This window comes from Pezoporus occidentalis, unplaced genomic scaffold, assembly GCF_034315485.1.
Source record: "Pezoporus occidentalis ecotype Australia unplaced genomic scaffold, CSIRO_AGI_Poc_V1 ctg16, whole genome shotgun sequence".
NCBI classification, from domain to species: Eukaryota; Metazoa; Chordata; class Aves; order Psittaciformes; family Psittacidae; genus Pezoporus; species Pezoporus occidentalis.
Genome location: NW_026913425.1, coordinates 7538494 through 7557122, shown reverse-complemented (window position 1 = coordinate 7557122; position 18629 = coordinate 7538494). Strand labels below are relative to the sequence as shown.

General features: G+C 40.2%; 2 long non-coding RNA genes across 2 annotated transcripts in view; both read right to left on the bottom strand.

Annotated features, from left to right (window-relative positions):
* The window catches only part of LOC134160353 (uncharacterized), a 142273-nt gene that overhangs the window by 15253 nt on the left and 108391 nt on the right, over positions 1-18629 (bottom strand). The gene's annotated exons all lie outside the window — the stretch shown is intronic.
* Positions 14627-17318, bottom strand: LOC134160352 (uncharacterized). Its single transcript, XR_009963529.1, has 2 exons — positions 16319-17318; positions 14627-14978 (listed from the first exon to the last, which is right to left on the bottom strand). It is a non-coding gene; the product is annotated as an uncharacterized LOC134160352 (long non-coding RNA).

The window sequence follows — 18629 nt, the reverse complement described above, 5'->3', positions numbered from 1 at the left end:
AGAGGGGATGTTTTACTGGCACATCTGGGGTAAGAACTAGAGAATGTAATTGTGAGAATGCAGTTTGTCCTTGTCAGGGCATTTTTCACTTGTTGCACTGAGAACACAGTTCTTCCAAATGGTGTTAAAACACGTGATCAGGTAAAACATCTGCAGGTGTGTAAAACCTAAGCCATTTAGCAGTCCAGAAAAATTAAGCACAATGTCTGGTATTATCCTAGTGTGCCACCTTGTCAGTTACTATGTGTACCACCAGTTCAACATCCAAGACAAAGTAATCTCATAGGAGCTGGCTATCATGAGACTCCAGATGGCCCTTGCTACTTCTTGCAGCACATAACCTAAATACGTAACAACTCATTCACCATCACGCTGAAAATCTGTTACTAGAATGACACAATGAAATGAACTGCAGGAGAAACAAAAGACAGTTTGGGAACTTTGGCATAATGTTCCCCTCTGAATTTCAAGCTTAAAAAAAAAATAAAAATGTTTTATTTCAGCACACCCGATGGTACGAAATAAGTAATCCACAGGAGGATATGCTCTTTACACCTGAAAAATAACAGTGGCTATTGCCCAGGAACAAAATTTGCTCTTGAGCAAAAAGAGTCTACCAGCCTGCACTCCTGACGTAAAGTCATCTTTATCCACCTAACTGTATTCAAATTGTGGCTTAAAGAGCAAGGTAAGATTCAGATTTTTTGACTGATAAAATATGGGGAAAAGGCTGAAGATTTTTTTAAAAAGCAAACCTGAAAAAAGTACAGTGATCAGTGCCTGCCGTCGCAGGTGCACACGTGTCATTTGTGTGCCTCAGGGTAAAAGGGAACCAGAAGTGTTTTCAATTTACTGTATCTGATTTCACTTCTGAGGTTAACAATCTGTTCAGGGACTCAAACTGCGATGGTGGAAATATGTCTGATTCTGAATGGTTTTGCATTCATGAAGGATTCAGCAAAGAGAGCAATACAATGCTCATCCTAGCGGTCTATTCACAATATCCTGCTACAATTACCTGCTTGGCACAGGATTGCAAATGCAGCAATTCTTGAGGTAAAATGTTTCTGAATCATAATGCATATCCATTTGGGCCTAAATGCGGAATTCCTCAATGTAATTTGGCATCAGGTGAGTGAATACTGACAAGGCGTAAGATAAACTCAAGAATCTTTATGGCTGGTATGGTGCTGAACAATCTTTCTATAAATCATGAAAAATAAATGATAAACTGGTTGAAGAGAATAAGGATTCTGGTGAATGTTGATGCATCTGCTGAGGGAGCTCAGGTAACATTTTTTCCTCAAGTCTCTTGTCCTCTGAGAAAGGAATTTTTTGGCTGTGAATAGTGTCGTGAAGTCTTTGAATGTGTGGTGAAGTCTTTGTGTGTACATTTTTTAGCTCCTTTGAGAACCAGATGGATAGGCAGAATTTGACATTAGTAGGCTTTCTTTATGTGTGACATCCAAGTTTGAATCAACAGTTCCATAATCAAGAAGTGACTACAGGAATTAGGGCATATTTTGTAGCCCTTTTTCTCTCACGGCTAAATAACAGCTAAATAACTGTGAGCCATTCAAATCTGTTTCTGTGAGGTATAAAAATATGATACCATTTGACCTCATTAATGAGCTGCTGAGAGCCACACTCCACAGTAACCAACATCTCCATTTTTCCAGGCAGTAAATCAGCACTACTTGGTTAATTTTATTGGGCTCAAGGTAATTTACCCTAACTGAGGACATCATCCAGCAAACTCAGACTCCCACAGTGTATGGATTGCTTCATTCATCACAGAATCACAGCTGTCTCCAGCTGGCAGAGAGCACCTATTGAGCTCCTTAACACTGCACAATAAAGCAGAGTAAAGCAGGAAATGACTAAGAACATGAGGTCCTTGTGGGACTGTAGGGTGCATGTATGTTTTCTGAACATTGTATGGAGTCTGGCCAGGGTACTCGTGATTCAGTGACTGCTCTTGGGGATGGAGGAAAACAGTTTAAATTCTCTGTAGGATCTTAAGTTATACAGCGCAAGGTGTCCCTGCCCATGGCAGGGGGGTTGGAACCAGATGATCTGAAGGTCCTTTCCACCCCTAACTATTCTATGATTCTATGATTCTATGATGCAATGGTGTATCTAACCATTAATTACAAGTTAATGTATAATCACAGGACATCATAGGTCCTGTGTTAGTCCACTTTTTGAAATCTGACAGAAATGGAGCATAGAATATTAGAGATTTTTAAATACATTATTTTCTGCCACTTATAAACCTGAAATGAAAGATAATGTTGAAACTCCAGCAGAAAGAGGCACACATTTCTCATGGGGCTTTTTGTTCTCTTGGAGCTTTTACATGGTTTTCTTGGTGACTGTTACTTAGTAATACTCAGTAGAGAAAAAAGGAGTAATACAAAATTGATATAATTATCAATATTTTCTACTGAATGAGGGTATTTCTACTTTAGACAATAAATATTTCTACTTCTAGCCCTATAGTGTCACTCCTGTTTTAAAGATCAGCAGCACTACCCTGAAGGAGAAAGCCTTAATGAAATTTAGAAACCTTTGTGTATACCACCTAAATATCTGTGAGAATATATTTATATGAACATTGGCCAACCAGAAGTTTGCCTTTTTTTCCCACTCTGATTAAGTTCCAGAAACCAGATCTTAATAGAGCTGTCTACATTTCTGTACTCAATCTCACCTTTCCAGGACAGCTGGTACCCGCTGCTTGGCACATTGGTAGTAACAGAAAGATACTATATGGATTGTAGGGACCCTAAGTAGGCAGTAATGTGCAAGATGAGCCTCTTCATATTGGTTTCATAGAATACATATGGGTTAACCAGTAGGAGGTTAATTAAGTGAAGGAGAAGGGGTTAGAGCTATGAGGAGGAAAAAACTTTTCTTTCTTTCCCTCAGTTTAAAAAAAAAAAAGCATAATTTTTGAGTTTTAAAGGCTGAGATTTTCAAGCAGAAGAAGGTGAATCCTCAGAAAGGGCATAACACATATCCATCTGTAGAGTTTCCTACTAGGCAGTTCTTGGGTCAAAGAATGAAGAGATGAAGCTGCTGATATCTATGAAATCAAGCTTGTCAAAGGAATGTCTAAAAGAACTTTACAGACAATAGTAGAAGGGGAGACAGCGAGTAAGGAATAATGCCATGAAAATAATCCATTAACAAAGTACTATGTGGCACACAGCATCTGTGACCTTGGCATATCCCCAGAAAGCTTAACAACAAATCTTATGTTCTTAAGCCTAATAACACCTGTAGGCGGCTAGCCCTCAAGGGGCAAATATATTCTAAGCTCCAGGGACTCCATCACGAAAAGGAAGAGAGGATCTTGCTGCACTTGTAGGTAGGAGTCTCGGCCTGTGCAGCAGATGATTGTGGGACACATTCTCAAACAAGTACTAAGCCATTCACTTATTACCAGTTCTGCTAATTAAAACACAGCTGTATCAATCCAAATATGGCAAATCTGTTATATGATTGTGCTTTAGGTTTCTTTGGCCTGGAGATAAATAATGCTTTTCTGACATTTTTTTGTTTCTGATTCTTCCTTCTATACAGTGGCTGCTCTGGATACTAACTTCCCTGTTACATTTTGACCAAACACATTAACTTATGCCTTACCTGTGAAACTCTGGGGGCACTACAGTCATCAGGTTTTTGTTGGGGGAGGGCAGACTAGGGAAATCCTAACACAGATACCCAGCTCTTCCTATCTCTCCCTGTTTTGGAATGAAGTCTTACAGTACTGCTCAGGGCTCTGTTTTTTGGTATGATGTCTGAAGGTGGCTCTAAGGATTGTGATATGCAGTCCAGTTAAAGATTTAGTCCTGGGTATAGAAAGCATGGCTCTTATGACAACATACCAAACATTGTCTTCCATAGTGTTGTATATTGTACATATTTTGCTTGGATATTATTTATTATATTACACTCTTGTTTCTAATGGACTGGAAATACTTTAGGGTAGAATCATTTTTTCTGTTCCTATCAGTTATTTAGTACAATGCAGCCTTTACTTTTATGGCAGCTTTGGATTATGCTAAAATATCAGTAACATCAAAATCAAGATGACACTCTTGTGTTCACTTTCCCTGCTAATGTGCAATAGGTACTATGTTATCAACCTGTCCTAACTACGTAATTGTTGTTTTCTGCCTTGGAGAAAGCCCCTTCAAATTTACGGCCTTCAGACATGCCCCAGATAAAATCGTGCAGTAGTCGTCACAGGCCACACAGCAACATTAAAGTGACAGGATGTGATGATAGCCAATTAAATACCAATCATTTTTATTGAGGGAGATTATAGTGATTAATGCTGAATTGGATAGGAAAATCATCTGTACCCAGCTATGAAGTGCCCAGAGTTAATTTTCTATTAACAGGAACTCCACTGTGATTTCTCAGCCTGGACTGTAATTTCATCTGCCTGTTGTGGGTGTAAAAGTTGAATTCTGACCCTGGTTGCTGGGATAGGAGTTCCCTGCTGGCTTGCCTTCTGCATCCCTTTCTCAAATGTGACATTCTCTTTGAGATCTCCCAGTTAGGGGCTGTTTAGATACATTATTGAATTTAATAAAAGTGTAAAAAGACAGGTAAGACAGAGACATGAAAGTGAGGAAAAAGTATATCCTGTGTTTTCTAGCTCTCCGGTAGCTGTTAGTGGGAATGGAAATGACCACCAGTTGCTTAGCAATTAACCAGTACTCCAGACAGACAGATTTTACAGCTCACAAATTCTGTTTAAGGTGGTCTCATTAAAGCAGACCTAGGCTGGTCTTAAGACATTGCCATCGAAGATTTCATGCAGCAAGTGGAACCTCAGCACTTCAACTGCTACTCCTTGACCCCAGCTCCAGTGCTCCTGCAGACAGCCACCAGCGTGGCTACACATGTGAGAGATGTGGCAAAGATTTCCAATCATTATTTATTATTATTTTTACACAGCAGCAAAAAGCTGAACTTACGCAAAAAGTCTGATAGATATATAGGCAAGTTGGATTGGCTGATTGATTTTGGTAAGAAAGGTAGGCATAGTAACTGTATAAATATATGTTAAACAAAACTGCTTAACAACAATACAAATGTATAGTATTTCTTTGCTTTCTTTGGCAGCCACAGGCTGTGACCTTTTACTTAGAGTCAACATTTTTTAGTCAAAACCTTCATTGGGCCCCTAGATGGCCTTACAGGTGATGCATCCGTAAAACTGTTTCAAGAGCAGAAGACTTACTGTTCATTAGCTTTTACACCATGATAATGCCCAGAAGAAACTCAACTAAGGAATACGGGCTCACTGTACTTTCTTAACATTGATAAACCTTTAACTAGGTATATCTCAACACATTTCAATTCTGTATGTAAATAGCTGTAAAACTGTGAATTACAGAGGAGGAAGAACAGTTTAGGGGATCAGTTACAAGCTTTTGAAATCTTTGTTCCTTTTTTTTAACTCCAGTTTTCACTATGGTCAATAGTGGAGTAAAAAACATTATTGCTGTTATTGTGGTTCATCACTCTGAAAAACTCTATAGTGCTCTCATTTCTTTAACTTGTGAATGTGCTTCAGTACCTCAGCATTCATCAGAAGGTGGGCATTCATCAATGTGGTCACTCACAGCAGAGACCTGAAAGATCTGACAGCCAAACCACATTACTGGATCAATTAGATGAAATTTGCCACATTGGCTATTTATGGTTATAATTTGATCTTTTCTACCAGCCCTAAATTCTCTTTGAAGGAAAATGTCTTTTTAGACAAGAAATTATAGCTTGCAGAACACATCTGCTGGTAAGTTGATTAATTAAAGGCTACATTCCCTGAAAGCAACTTTATGTCGGTCAGTCTGGAAATGAGAATATAGAAAGTATGGCTGAAAAGCTTGGGGGGAAGTGGAAGTAATTAATGGTAGTAAAGGTTTCTGAAAGGCCTGGACTTACATGGACAAGCCATGGTTTAGCAATAGGCCAAAAAAAGTCAGAGGATTATCATTCTCCTTCCCTGGCAGTGTTCAAGGCCAGGTTGGACAAGAGCCTTGGGAGACATGGTCTAGTCAGAGGTGTCCCTGCGCTTGGGAGGGGTTTGGAACTCGATGATCTTAAGGCCCTTTCCAACCCTAACCATTCTATGATACTATGATTCTACGATTCTATGATTCTTAGTAACCTGAGGAAGCTCAGTTCATTAACCCACAAACACTTTAAAAGCTGTCCTGGGTGTACAAGCACGTTAGACTTGGTGTGATTTTCGCCTGTGGACTGCTTATCAGATAGAAATACAGAAGACCAAAGAGCCACTTCAGCAGGTTTATTACTTCCGTGCTTACTAAGTGTAATGTTCCTTGGGTCTAGTTGAAAGACCCAAGTCAGAGGTTTTAAATCTCGCTCCTTGCACTGGGCTTTCTGAGGTAACCCATGGGGCCTGCTCACTGTTTTTCACAGAGGAGCCATGGGAAACAGAGTGCCTCTCTCATGTCCCCTGTCTGAAAGTGGAAGCAGCATGGAGAGCTCTAAGCCTCACAGTTGCACCTCCAGGGGAATAAGTCACCCAGGTGGTGGCATCTTCTACCCCTGCCTATTGATGTGCCAGACTCCAAACCCTTCTTTGCATCTCTACGAGTTTCCAGGGTTGGTTTAAAAGGAACCTAAAGAAGCCAACTGAAATTACACTTGTCATGCAAGTCATGTGGATCTGTGTTTCATAATCTATTAGACAACACATAGAATCATAGGATCATGGAATGGATCACTAAGTATGATGCTAACGCAACCAATGCTACTACCATGTTTGTGTCTTTAATGGCATGCTTGGTTAGTTGTTCAGGAATAGGCCTTTTTCACCAGATATCTTAATAATTATAATATAAAAAATGCTAGAGGATTTATGACTCACGAGGTCAATAACAGTTGCAATCACTGGTTCAGACATTTCCAGGCTGTTGCTGAAGGGCTAAGTGCAGCTAAAGCCACAAAGCTGAGGATGTATGTAGCTGTATTGTGATGAACCAAAGATCTACACGTTCTCTTAAAATTTTCCTTTGTGGTGGGTTAATTTGGTTCTTTCTGTCTGTAGTGTAATTAGGTGGGATATATCAGTCTGGACACATGTATTTCAGGTTTAAATCAGGCTTAAATCAGGCCAGTTCTTGGCAGGTTTAAACATAACTAAAATAAGTAACAACACAAAGAACCACAGATATTTTTGGATCAGTTTGGTTGAACTAACATGGTTTTGCATGTGGAAACCCACCATACACACCTCCTCACCTGTCAGGGGATACCCATGCTGCTTTGTGAGGAGAAGAGCACAACCACAGCCTACCTGAGGGATTCAGACTTACAGTAATAAAACAGCTCATAGATTTTCTGCTTCAATGCCTTATTTGTCATCTTTGAATTATTTGAGCAGGAAAATGCCTGGAAAGGCTGTTTTTTATTCAACTTTATAGCATGGTGCTTGGCCTCAGCCATTACCAGGACCCAAGAACTTTCTTAAAAAAGGTAAAATCTTAGTTTAGTGACTTGACCTCCATTCAGCTTGTTTAAGAAAGACATAATCACAAAAGAATTGTGCTGGTTCAGAGCAAGCACTTGAATAAAATCTACTAGTATAGAAACAATGGTTCCATTCTACTTAGATAAAACAATAATTTAATGCATTTAAAACACTATAATTAAAATAGTAGAAATAAGGTTGCAACCTTATTGAAATAGGCTGTTGTGGATTTCTGTGCTATAGAAACAAGTGTTTATGGGAAAGAAACCCTATGAATTAATTTCTATATAAATTAAATGTTTTTGAACACATAGTCTATGGTGGAAAATGAGTTGAAAATAGTCTTATAAGGGTCTATCCTCTGATGCAGATTAAGTCTGCAGCTTAATGCTCAAGTGTAAAAGCTTGCTGTTCAGAGGAATTGTTATAGGCTGTCCCATAGCACAAGGTGCAGCCATGAGCTTCGGAAAAGTCATTAACATAAAGAGAGTGGAAATACTAAACTGGGAGGCTCTTATCTCCTGATTTTCTTTCCCCTCTTTCTGATGGAGGAAAAAGTGACATTAATGCAATATAAAAGAACAAATTAAAAAGGGCCAGACTGAGAAAAAAACTAGTTCCAGATGGTCTAGTAACATTAATTCGCTCCCTTGTATACTTGGCTCCCTTTAAATGGAGAACTCGGCATTACTTCTGAGCATAACATAACTGTTATGCTGTGACCATTCTGTGTCTTGTCTTTGTGTGTGCACATGGAGGGGGCACATAGTTAACATTTTGGAAGCAGCATGAGACTGCAATTTTTTAAGTTTTTTTGGCAGCCGACACATTGCCTTTTAAGTAGATTTTTTTGCATTCAATCTGTTGGATTAACGTAACTAAAATGGTGGTCATAGGTCAGAAAAACGTTGTCTCTCTGTCGTTATTTCTTTATTGGCTCACCCTTTGACAGTATTATATTCCACTGTCTGCCAGCTGGATGAGAGTGCCTGACTGAGCTTTATTATGTTGCCCTCTGTGGTGGACACAACAACTTGTCATAAGTAAAGTATCCATGATGTCATAGTTTTTTCCTTTGGTGTACGTACAGCACAGAAAATAAAAGCGGTAAACCAGCTCTTTGTCTGTGCAAATTTCCGTGCTCCTGCTGGTGGCTTACATTCTTACATTTATTATTTTTCCCTCCATTAAATGTTTATACTCTGCTAAATAACAAAAAATTAAATCATATCCTTTCCTTAAACCAGCCTTATGCTCTATTTTATGGGTCTTGATATTCAGGTATAAGGTTTCTTTGGAAGCTTTGAACTAACATGGTTCTTTCTGCTTATTTAGCTGAAATACCCTCAAAATCATGTCATGTCTCACAATAATACTGGATGGAAAACTGCACATCTGAATATACTAGAAAATAAAATGTTGCTTCCAGTGACTCTTTTTTTATGTTTTGGGTTTTTTTGTTTGTTTGTTTTTTGGGTTTTTTTGTTTGTTTGGCTGTTGGTTTGGGGGTTTGGCTCTGAAGCAGGATCCATAAAAAAAATATATTCCCAATACATAGGTTTGTTTTGTTTGGGTTTTTGTTTTATTTAATCTTTGACATTCCATTTTCGCCTTTATCCACAACAAATAACTTTGCTCTGATTTCACTGAAAACAGGGCAAACTTTCATGAATATTCAGGAAAAAATGAAAGTATTTTTCCACCTAAAGTGTTCACAATGCTACACGTAATGTTGATAGTTATGCCTGAGTTCAGTCATGCTGTATCTTAATATGTGCCTCTCCTTTTTTTAGTTGCATGAAGTGAATTTTAATTAGTTGTAGCTAGGATGGAAATGACAACAGTACGTCAAAATCTTCAGCTTGTTTTACATCAAGCAAGCTATTCTGTTCTGCTTCTTGTACAATCACTTGTCTTTACACAAAAGATAGAAACAGTTGGTCTGGGTTTAGTGCTGTTTGACTACCACTTGGCATGCCCATTCAATTACTGCACAAAGCAGACAACAATGCGGACTTGAGCCCTGAGCCCTGTGTTAACTTGGCTGCACAAATGGGTCTCCAAGTTTTAAAACAGCGGAACAAAAGAGCCACCATGGAGTGACTGGGATTTATTTGGGTGCTGGAGTGCACAGCTGCTGCAGGGAGGAGGGCGGGAGACAGCACACATCATCAGGTCTCGCCTGTGCTTGGCACAGGTCCCAGCTGTGTGGGAAGGAGCTGAGCAGCTGCGCAACCTTTGTGCTCCTCCATTTCCTCAGGGCCGACCTAATACCTGAGCACAAACGGGATCAGTCCCACAGCAGAGCCACTCAGCACAGGGTTTGCTAGGCTGCAGCAGAGCTCTGGTTAAGTGCCATCTCCTGTCACACCAACCTCCAAATGTGTTCAGTCCTCCTGCAGGCAGATCTGTGGTCGTTTTGCATTACTGCAGCAGGGCAAAGGGGTAGAGGTTATGTGAGGAGTGGACTCCCAGCTTTTCAGTGAGTTATTACTTCGTCACCACAACTTGAATGCTCAGCACGGTGTTTCAAAGTGGAAAAAATCCCTTTGATTGCTTTGCTATCCTCAACAATACAGGGGTGACCTAACCTCCAGCGAGGGTGATCTCCTGCTTCCTACACCGCTGATTATCCCAGACTGCTCGTGTTTGCTAATGAGCTAAGAAGCCTTTTAAGAAGGCAGAGTAGCACTGGGGAAATTACAGATGAAAACATTGCACAGGCAATATTAACACAGAAGAGCGAACACTTAACTGCGACTGTTTTAGAAATGACCAATTGTGGTGGAAATGTGCCTACTTTCAAGGAGTAGTCAGTGCAGCATGTGAATTAAGATAGGCAGAATGAAAATAATTGTCTTCCAAGTCAAGAAGCCATTCACATGTTCAGTAGGATAGTTTTAGCAAAGAGCTAGCAAATTGCTGATTTTTTTTAAATTTTTTTTTAATATCATCAGGCAGTTTTCTAATAGCTGATTTTATTCACTTGTCCACTTCTCATGCAGCAACAGATGGGGAAGCTGGTGCAGTACATCCAGCTTCTACACCAGTGGCCTTCATCCTTAAGACAAAATGGTATAGTGATACAAGTTCATTAACCTGATTTTTCTTTTTGTCAAAAAAGATTTTTCTTTTTTTGACAAAAGGTCCAAGACACTTTCTTTTTTTCTCCTTCAACTTACACTTCTGATAAAATCTCCATGCCTTTAGGACACGAATGGTTTAACACTATAATAATGTAAAGGTCACAATCACAGCAATTTATTTATTAAATTTAAGAGGAATCTTGATTTTTAGAAATGCTCTTAGTGACGTAGTCTTATAAAATTAATAGAAGCATCTGAAACAGTCAGGACCATCATGTCCTTAAGGCATTTGCTCATACTATTAGGTTACTGCTTTTGAAAATGTACTTACGCGGAGTATGTTAAACCATGACAAATACAGTATATAATCTTGTATATAAATCTTCCAAACAGCATAAAGCAAATCCAGGTTATTCTTGAACTTCCCATGTAGCCTGAACAGATGAACTTAGAGCTACCCACTGGGACTGTGAGTTAACAGAAAACTTAAGTCTTAAGCATGTAAATATATACTCAAAGCCTCACTGAGCTAGGTCCTGAAAGCAGTATGTCAGCTGTTCCAGAGAATAACACTTACTCAGTTAAGAGGCTGACATACGCATTTTGGTCCATTACTGTTTTCAAAGAACAATGCCCTGCTTTGTGACACTGTACCAGAAAGCCTTACTGAATCACCACTGTAAGAAACTAACATCTTAGTGATAGGTTGATCAAGAACTCAGTAGTAAAGTCTGGTCTAAGTTGCAAACTGTGAGACACACAAAAAATCTTAAAAATGCTTGAGGGTGTGAGTAATGCAACCCAGCAGGCTGCCCCAAGGTCATGGCAACTCCACCACCTGCATCAGAAAAGGCCCTGAGCAACCTGATATAGCTTTGAAATTAGACCTTCTGTGGGCAGGAGGCTGTACGAGATGATGGTTCTGTGGTTCTCTATTTGAAATCCAGTTAATGACACTACCTTTTCTATTTACTACTCTTGTTACTTTCAGAATTGCTGCTTGCATCTCAGACTAGTGTAGTACATTTTGCAAAATGAACATATGCACAATTTATGTGGTTGGACTGAACTTTATATGCTTAATGCAGAATCTTATGACTAACAGTGAAGTAAATGTCCTTATGATGCACATTTCCTACATTGTTTACTGAGAGGAACACAGCCACAGAACACTAGAACTCACCTCAAGTCTGCTAAAATTTGGTTAAATGATGGCACTGAGCATCCTTAAGTGAAATCTACATGTGTGCTTCTGTGTATGAATGCATAGATGTGCATGCACCCATACTCCACTTGAACTTTACAAGCTCTAGTTAATATTCACAGTGGCCCTGAGACTTGTTAAGGAAAAACTGAGGCATAGAAAAATGATTTTTTCTAAATAAACCAGAAAACAAATAGCAGAGTGAGTGGAATACACTTTACACTTTCTTACCGTAACAGCTATCTAATAGCCTTTCATACATACCTAATGTGAAGGCACATGTGACGCCTTATGAATCACAGGACTGTATGGTCCAGTCATACCTCTAAGGTCCACGAAGCTTAAACAATCGAACATGATGGACTGGAGCACAGTCTCTGTAGTGACAGGGGATCCTGAGACACTGCCTCTTTATAGCTGTGTCAGCTTCTGTGCTTAAGAAGATAAACTGCTGAGCGAGGCATTTTCTTCTGTGCCAGGCTGAGGCTTTTTGTGGCTTTTGCACATTTGTTTCCTCTCGCAAGAACATTGTAAAAAGTAAATTGGACTCTTTGTTGGTACACTTGTCTGTGTACTTCTTTTAGAAGCAAAATTGTAAGTTCCAAGCAAGTCAAGTTATAAACTGTCAAGCTGAAAATAGACACTGATTTGGTTTCCTTCCTATTTGTGCTAAGTAAAAAGCATCAACATGAATTAAAGAATTGTTAATGGATATTCCTGGCTAGTGACTGGTTATGGCCTTCTTAATCCTCATCATTTTAGTAGCTGAGCTGTGCCTAGCTGGTCTTCTGGACTTTCATTCATAGTCAAAATAGAAAATGGCAATCCTTCTTTCCTCTCCTCTATGTACTTAATGCAGCTCACAAAGTAACAGCCTGTAATGAGAAGGCTCCCATGAAAGACAAGTTAATGTGGTATCTTCACCTTTGACTTAAACAGATTTTATGCTCTAGTCTGTAATGTACTGATTCATTTTTAATTTCTGAAAATCTTAAGTAATACAGGATGTCTTTCTGCCTGCTTATTATTCCTTGTTCCTCTCTCCCAACAGATGGATGAGGCATTGTACGCTGCCCTCAGAAAGAGGCTGGAGTCTTTCCACAGGCACCAGACTCTCTGACAGGGACTCAATATTCAAAGAGTACTTAAGGATGTTGCTGCAGGCCTTCTGGAAGCCTCCCAGACTTTCTGCAGGTTTTTTTTTGTTGCCCTACCTTTTGCAACATGAGCAGTAGAGTCTGTGCATGTCTTGCTTGTGTTCTTGGATTTACCCTGATGACTATGGATTTGGGTAGGTTCTTTTCTGAGACCTATGGTCAACACAAAAGAGATTGAAAGTTTATTTGAGGGCATGGGATGACAAAAACAAAACTGGGAGATAGCCCAGACCACCGCACAGTGCACTCACTACTCTGTGGTTACTGCCCACAACAGGTTCTTTGGTACTGGGTAGCTCAGGCTTGCTCATCCTTTGGTTACCCACCTCATACTCCTCTGTAATACAGACCTTGTTTCACAGCATCAAGAGTCTTCCAAGAGAACTAAAAGGAAAGTGCAAGCAAAGGGGAAGACACCACATGTCTAGGTGCACCAGAGGCACTGGAATATTAGTTTCCACATATCAGATGCCTGGCTCAGCCCCATCTCCTGAGGCAGAATGAGAAACTTCACTTCCTCCCTATGGGAAGAACAGAACAGGCTCACTGAAAAGAATAAATTGAATTACACAAGCTGTAGTTATTTCAATTCTTCACTGGTTCATTAGTGTGATTGTTAAGCTGTAAATGACTAGGCTGGCTGCTTGACTTCCTCCCATTCTGAAATAATTTAAAGGAAGATTCATTTTATCAGTTGTCCCTACAGTACCATGTAAAAAAGTGCCACATAGTGTTTGTTAAATTAACTAACTGCTGCTGAAATGTCAGACAATGAGGAGAAGAACAAAATAAATGTCAGGTCTAATTATTATTGCTGATTTATTTCACATCTGCTTGCAGGAGCCATACTCCGAAGCGGATCCTTTTAAGTGCTGAACGCTGGATGAAAGAGTTGGCATAGCTCCTAGTGAAAGTCATGGCAGAGTAAACTACGTATGTACATTGAGCACTAAGCAGTCTCCTGCTAGAGATTCTTGCTGGTCAACAAGGGACCTTCAGGTAGCATCAACTAACTGGGAATGCTTGTTGCTTGAATGTGACCTTTGAATTACAAAGACATGCTAACAAAACGTTAGTCTTTAGCGGTTGGTGGCTATTTGTATCTGGCCCCAAAGATGGTGAGAAAATGGCTTTTTTGAATGGTTTGCCTCTCAAGTGGGTGCATTGTATCAAATACTGAAATGCAGTTCTCATTACAGCATTTGAATTATGCTCTCTGTAAATAAGCAGATTTACAGCTTTTCTTTCTCTTTGTTCACATACATAAACTGTACCAGCAGTGGAAGCTGGCAAAGAAGGGGCTAGGAAGAGCTGGCTATTTCTCTATGTGTAGGACATTTTACAATCTGGTAGCTATTCACTTGATTCAAGCAATTGTTCGAACTCTGTTTCTGAGGCAAGATAATAGATTGGTATGTTACAGAATTGCCAGATCTTACCTGGTAGCAGCAACTTTGTAATGTGTAGGGATCACAACCAACAACTTACACATAAACTCTACAGACACCATCACACCCTCCAGTTAACTTTGTCCTGCTCTTCAACCAAGAAATCTGCAGGGGAGTGTTGGACGTTGTTCAATCAAAGAATAACCAATGTTTCTTATTGGAAAACCAGAATGACCGAGTTGCTCCTGCATCAGTAATTGCACACGTAATTGTAATTTTTGCACTGAAGCTTTATTAAGCATCATTTTTTAAAAAAAAGATTCATGGGGTGAACTTCTTTCACCACTAGAGGGACGAACTGAAAGTTAGAAAGTCACAGTGTTTTGTCACTTCCACAGTGGGAATGCTTTCACCAGGAAGTAAACAAGTTTCAAGCCTCACTTAACTTGCAGGCTGCAAGAGCCTGAAGTGGATACACATACTGAAGTATAAAGTTCTTGAGCTATTTATTTCAGATGATGCTGGAACTGGAGAAAAATACTTTGTAATTTATTTGATTCTGCTAATCCTTTGTGGAGATTACATTTTCCAGTGACATTACACCATGCAACATCATTGCCGCTTTAGGGAGACAAATCAAGTTCTCGAAGCACAAAGTTTTTTAGCCACTGAGAAGCTATGCTTCTACCTTGGTAAAGTTTTCTTTACCTGGCAAGTTAAAGCTGCAAAAATATGATTCAAAGATCACAAGGGAAAACCCCACTGAAACAAGTGAACTAGTGCCAACCAACACACATAACAAAGAAATGGAAAACTGCATCATGTGATAGACACAAACTTAAACTTTGCTGCCAACGACTGGAGTGCTCAGATGACTGGGCCTAGACCATTCTCTGCAAAGATGGCATGAATATTTACTACTGCCTGCCTTCCATTTCATCCACCACAGAATTCTCACTTACAGGGATAATATTTACCTCCATTTTCAGGATTAAAAAAAAAAAAAAAGAAGTATATTATCAAAAGAGCAATATTTTGCAAGGTTGACCAATTCTTTTGTTCCTTCAATATTCACACATATCACAGAATCACAGGATCCTGCTCAAACTGCTGGGGACCTGGGGAGTTGTCCAGTCACTCCCCTGCAGTGAGCAGGCTCTGCCATGGGCTCAGGATAGCTCAGGGCTTTACCCAGCTGGGCCTTGAAACCCCACAGGCTGGAGAAGGCCCACATTCCCTTTGCCCTGTCTCTACTGCAGGGCTGTCCTGGGCCAAAGCCTTTTCCTTAGCTCCAGACTTATCCTCTCAGGCTTTAGCTTGTGCCTCCGCCTCTCGCACCCCACTCCCCCTCCCCACTGCTGTGAAATGTCCAGCTGAGTCTCCTCCATCCCTTCCTGTTGCTGCCAGGGATATGCTGCTGGGTGCCACCAAAGCTGTCCCTTCTCCAAGCTAGACCAGCCCTGGTCACACAGACTTTCTTTCCACCCCAAGGGCTCCAGTCCAGGACCATCCTGCTGCCTTAATTTGGCCATGTTTATCAATATCCTTTCTTTGTTGGAGGCCCAGCATAAGTGACCAGATGTAGTCAGATGAGCACTGAGTGGACAATCCCTGCCCTTCCCTGGACTGCTCACACACCATCATTGTCACTGCTGATCCTTGCTGCTGCCTGATCCCAGCCTGCATCCCTGCAAGGCTCTGCCTTCCAGTGCAGAGCTTAGCTTTTGCCCATGGCAGACTTCATTGCACCTGTCAGCCCCTTCCTTCTACCTAAGCAAGTCCCACTAGAACAGCAACTCTGCCCTTGTGTGTATTCAGTGGTTCTGCCCCTAACACCTATTTATCCTCCATGTGCTTCTCAGAGTTCCTGATAAAAATGTTGGACTGCACTGACTCCAGGATAGACCTCATGGTACCTCATTTGTTACCCACCTCCAGGTGGAACCCAACCCCTTGAGCACAACCCTCAGTTCTCAAGTTTTTACCCATATTATTGTCCTCCAATGCAGGCTGTAACATCCCAATTTGGACAGAAGAATATTGAGAAAGTGTTGAACGTCTAAGGGCAAATATAAGGGTTGATCACGCACTAGTACCTCCATGCAGTGTGTGTGGAGTTGCATCCATTAAGTTTTACTACAGTGGTAACAGTACCCTGGCATGAGGGGAAAGCCCAAATTAAGAACATAAAGACTATTCCTTAACCACCCCTCACTAAATAAGTTACTTATATTTCTAAGTCCCCATGAGACATAGCCTTCTAAGCACATTTGCAATCCAGGCCTGAGAGGAATGAACAATCTCTTAAAGCACATACTCTACTGTTGAGTTCATGAGCTAAAAACTGCAACCACAACACATTACGCAATGTACCAAATCACAGGCTACCTTTCTTTAACTAGAAAGTCTAAGTCTTAATTTAAATGGATGGGTAAGTTTTCATATATTTAAGCCCCCCCCAAATGAGTAAGTTGCTCAAACAGAACCATCACTGCTCACTTGCAAACATCCACAAAAGGGACCTTACAGCCTGCAGCACTGCTTCTAGACTGTTACGGTGTTCGCTGTATTCAGTGCTCAGCCTTTCCAAGAGCTCTTTCAAGAATAAATACTTTCCACCGGAGGAAACAACTGTTCTAAATGTTAAGTTAATCCTTTCAGGTTACTGTCCAACAATTTGTTTTAAATCTATGCACTGTCAGTACAGTAAAATATTTCCATGTATTTGAATTTTGACTCCAAGAAAGCATATCTAGAGAAGGTGGGGAAAAAAAAACAACAACCTCCTTAGCTTTAATACAGAGCATATCGCCACAGCAAAAAAATATATTTGGTTTTACCTGTCACTTGTCTTGATTTAATGCATGGTGTTTCCTATGTTCAAACAATTCATTATAGACCAGAGAGTGTCTTAGTTAAATTAGCCTTCAGTAGGCTGTCCAGATTGTAGTGCTCGGTTTTTTTTCCATATATGATATGAAGCACTTTCCATGGCTTGACAGAGGCGTGTTAAGTGTCCTGACTAGGGCTGTGCAGGACAAATTAAAACAAACATCCTTTCCACAGTCTTCATTTTCAATGTTCAGCAGCCTACATATTCAGCAACTGTGATTTCACAGCCTCTCTGTCCCTTTCCTGCTCTTAAAGACCTTTTTCATTTAGTATGGGCAAATTGTGAAGCTTTTTCTGAGAAAAAATAAGCAGAAAACACCAAGCCAGGAATATACTGACTTCTGCACTTCACAGACCTCTTCAACCACCTTCTTCCAGTAAGTGACAATACTAAACCCTGCTGTGAGGCAGCTTAAAGGAAGAATGGGAGCATGTTTCTTCATAGGTATGATGTGGCGTATCTACAGAAAGTAGTGGCAGGCTTTCACTTGCATCCAAGATAATAGAATGAAGAGTGCATCTGCAAGCTTTTTCCTTTATCTGAGGTCTCCCATCCCATTTCTTTTAGCTTGAGTTCTTGTCTCTGTCCCTTTTCCTAAACTAGCAAGATTCAGCGCTTACATGAAAAATAGATAAACAGATCTTCATTGTTTCAGCAGAGACCTGATAGCAAGAAAAAAAGAAAAAGTATGTCCATTAAAAATGTAAGCAAATACAAGTTGGGTTGGGAAAAGGCACACTGCAGCTACCTGTAGCAGAATGAGGGACAGAAGGGGAAGAAGTGAATCACATGAGAAACTTCAATTCCCTTATGTTCATTTTCCTCTGTTTTTGTTGGCACTGTAGATATTTCAAATTATTGCTCAAAGACAGATCAAATAGGAGGCAGAAAAAATGTGGGAGCAAAGGGACAGCATTAAGAGAAATCTGAATATTTGTAAGGGAGAGAAAAAGCCAGTTGCAAAACTAGCTGTGTGCTCACATTCGTTAGCAGATGCAGAACAGAAATATGCAGTATTTAGAACCAGAGGGCTTTTCATTCAGCTTGGAAACAAAAATTATGCCATTACCTTGAATACTACTTCAATAACCAGCTAAAGCCATATTTATGTGTCTATTAGTAGCAAATTCTTCAAGAGGAATACACAGCCATCTGAACAGTGAAACCTGAACAAACAAGATATTAATGTCCCATTGCTCTGGGAGCCCATGAGACCGCAAGCAGAGCAGATGAGACGATGATGATCTCACGATCTCCGAGACTTCACTTAGTGGTCACAGTACAGTCACAGGCTGCTGCTACAGTAATGTTCAGTACTGCTATGCCACCTTCACTAGATGCCAAGACAGACACATGACAGATCAATAAAACAGAGTTAA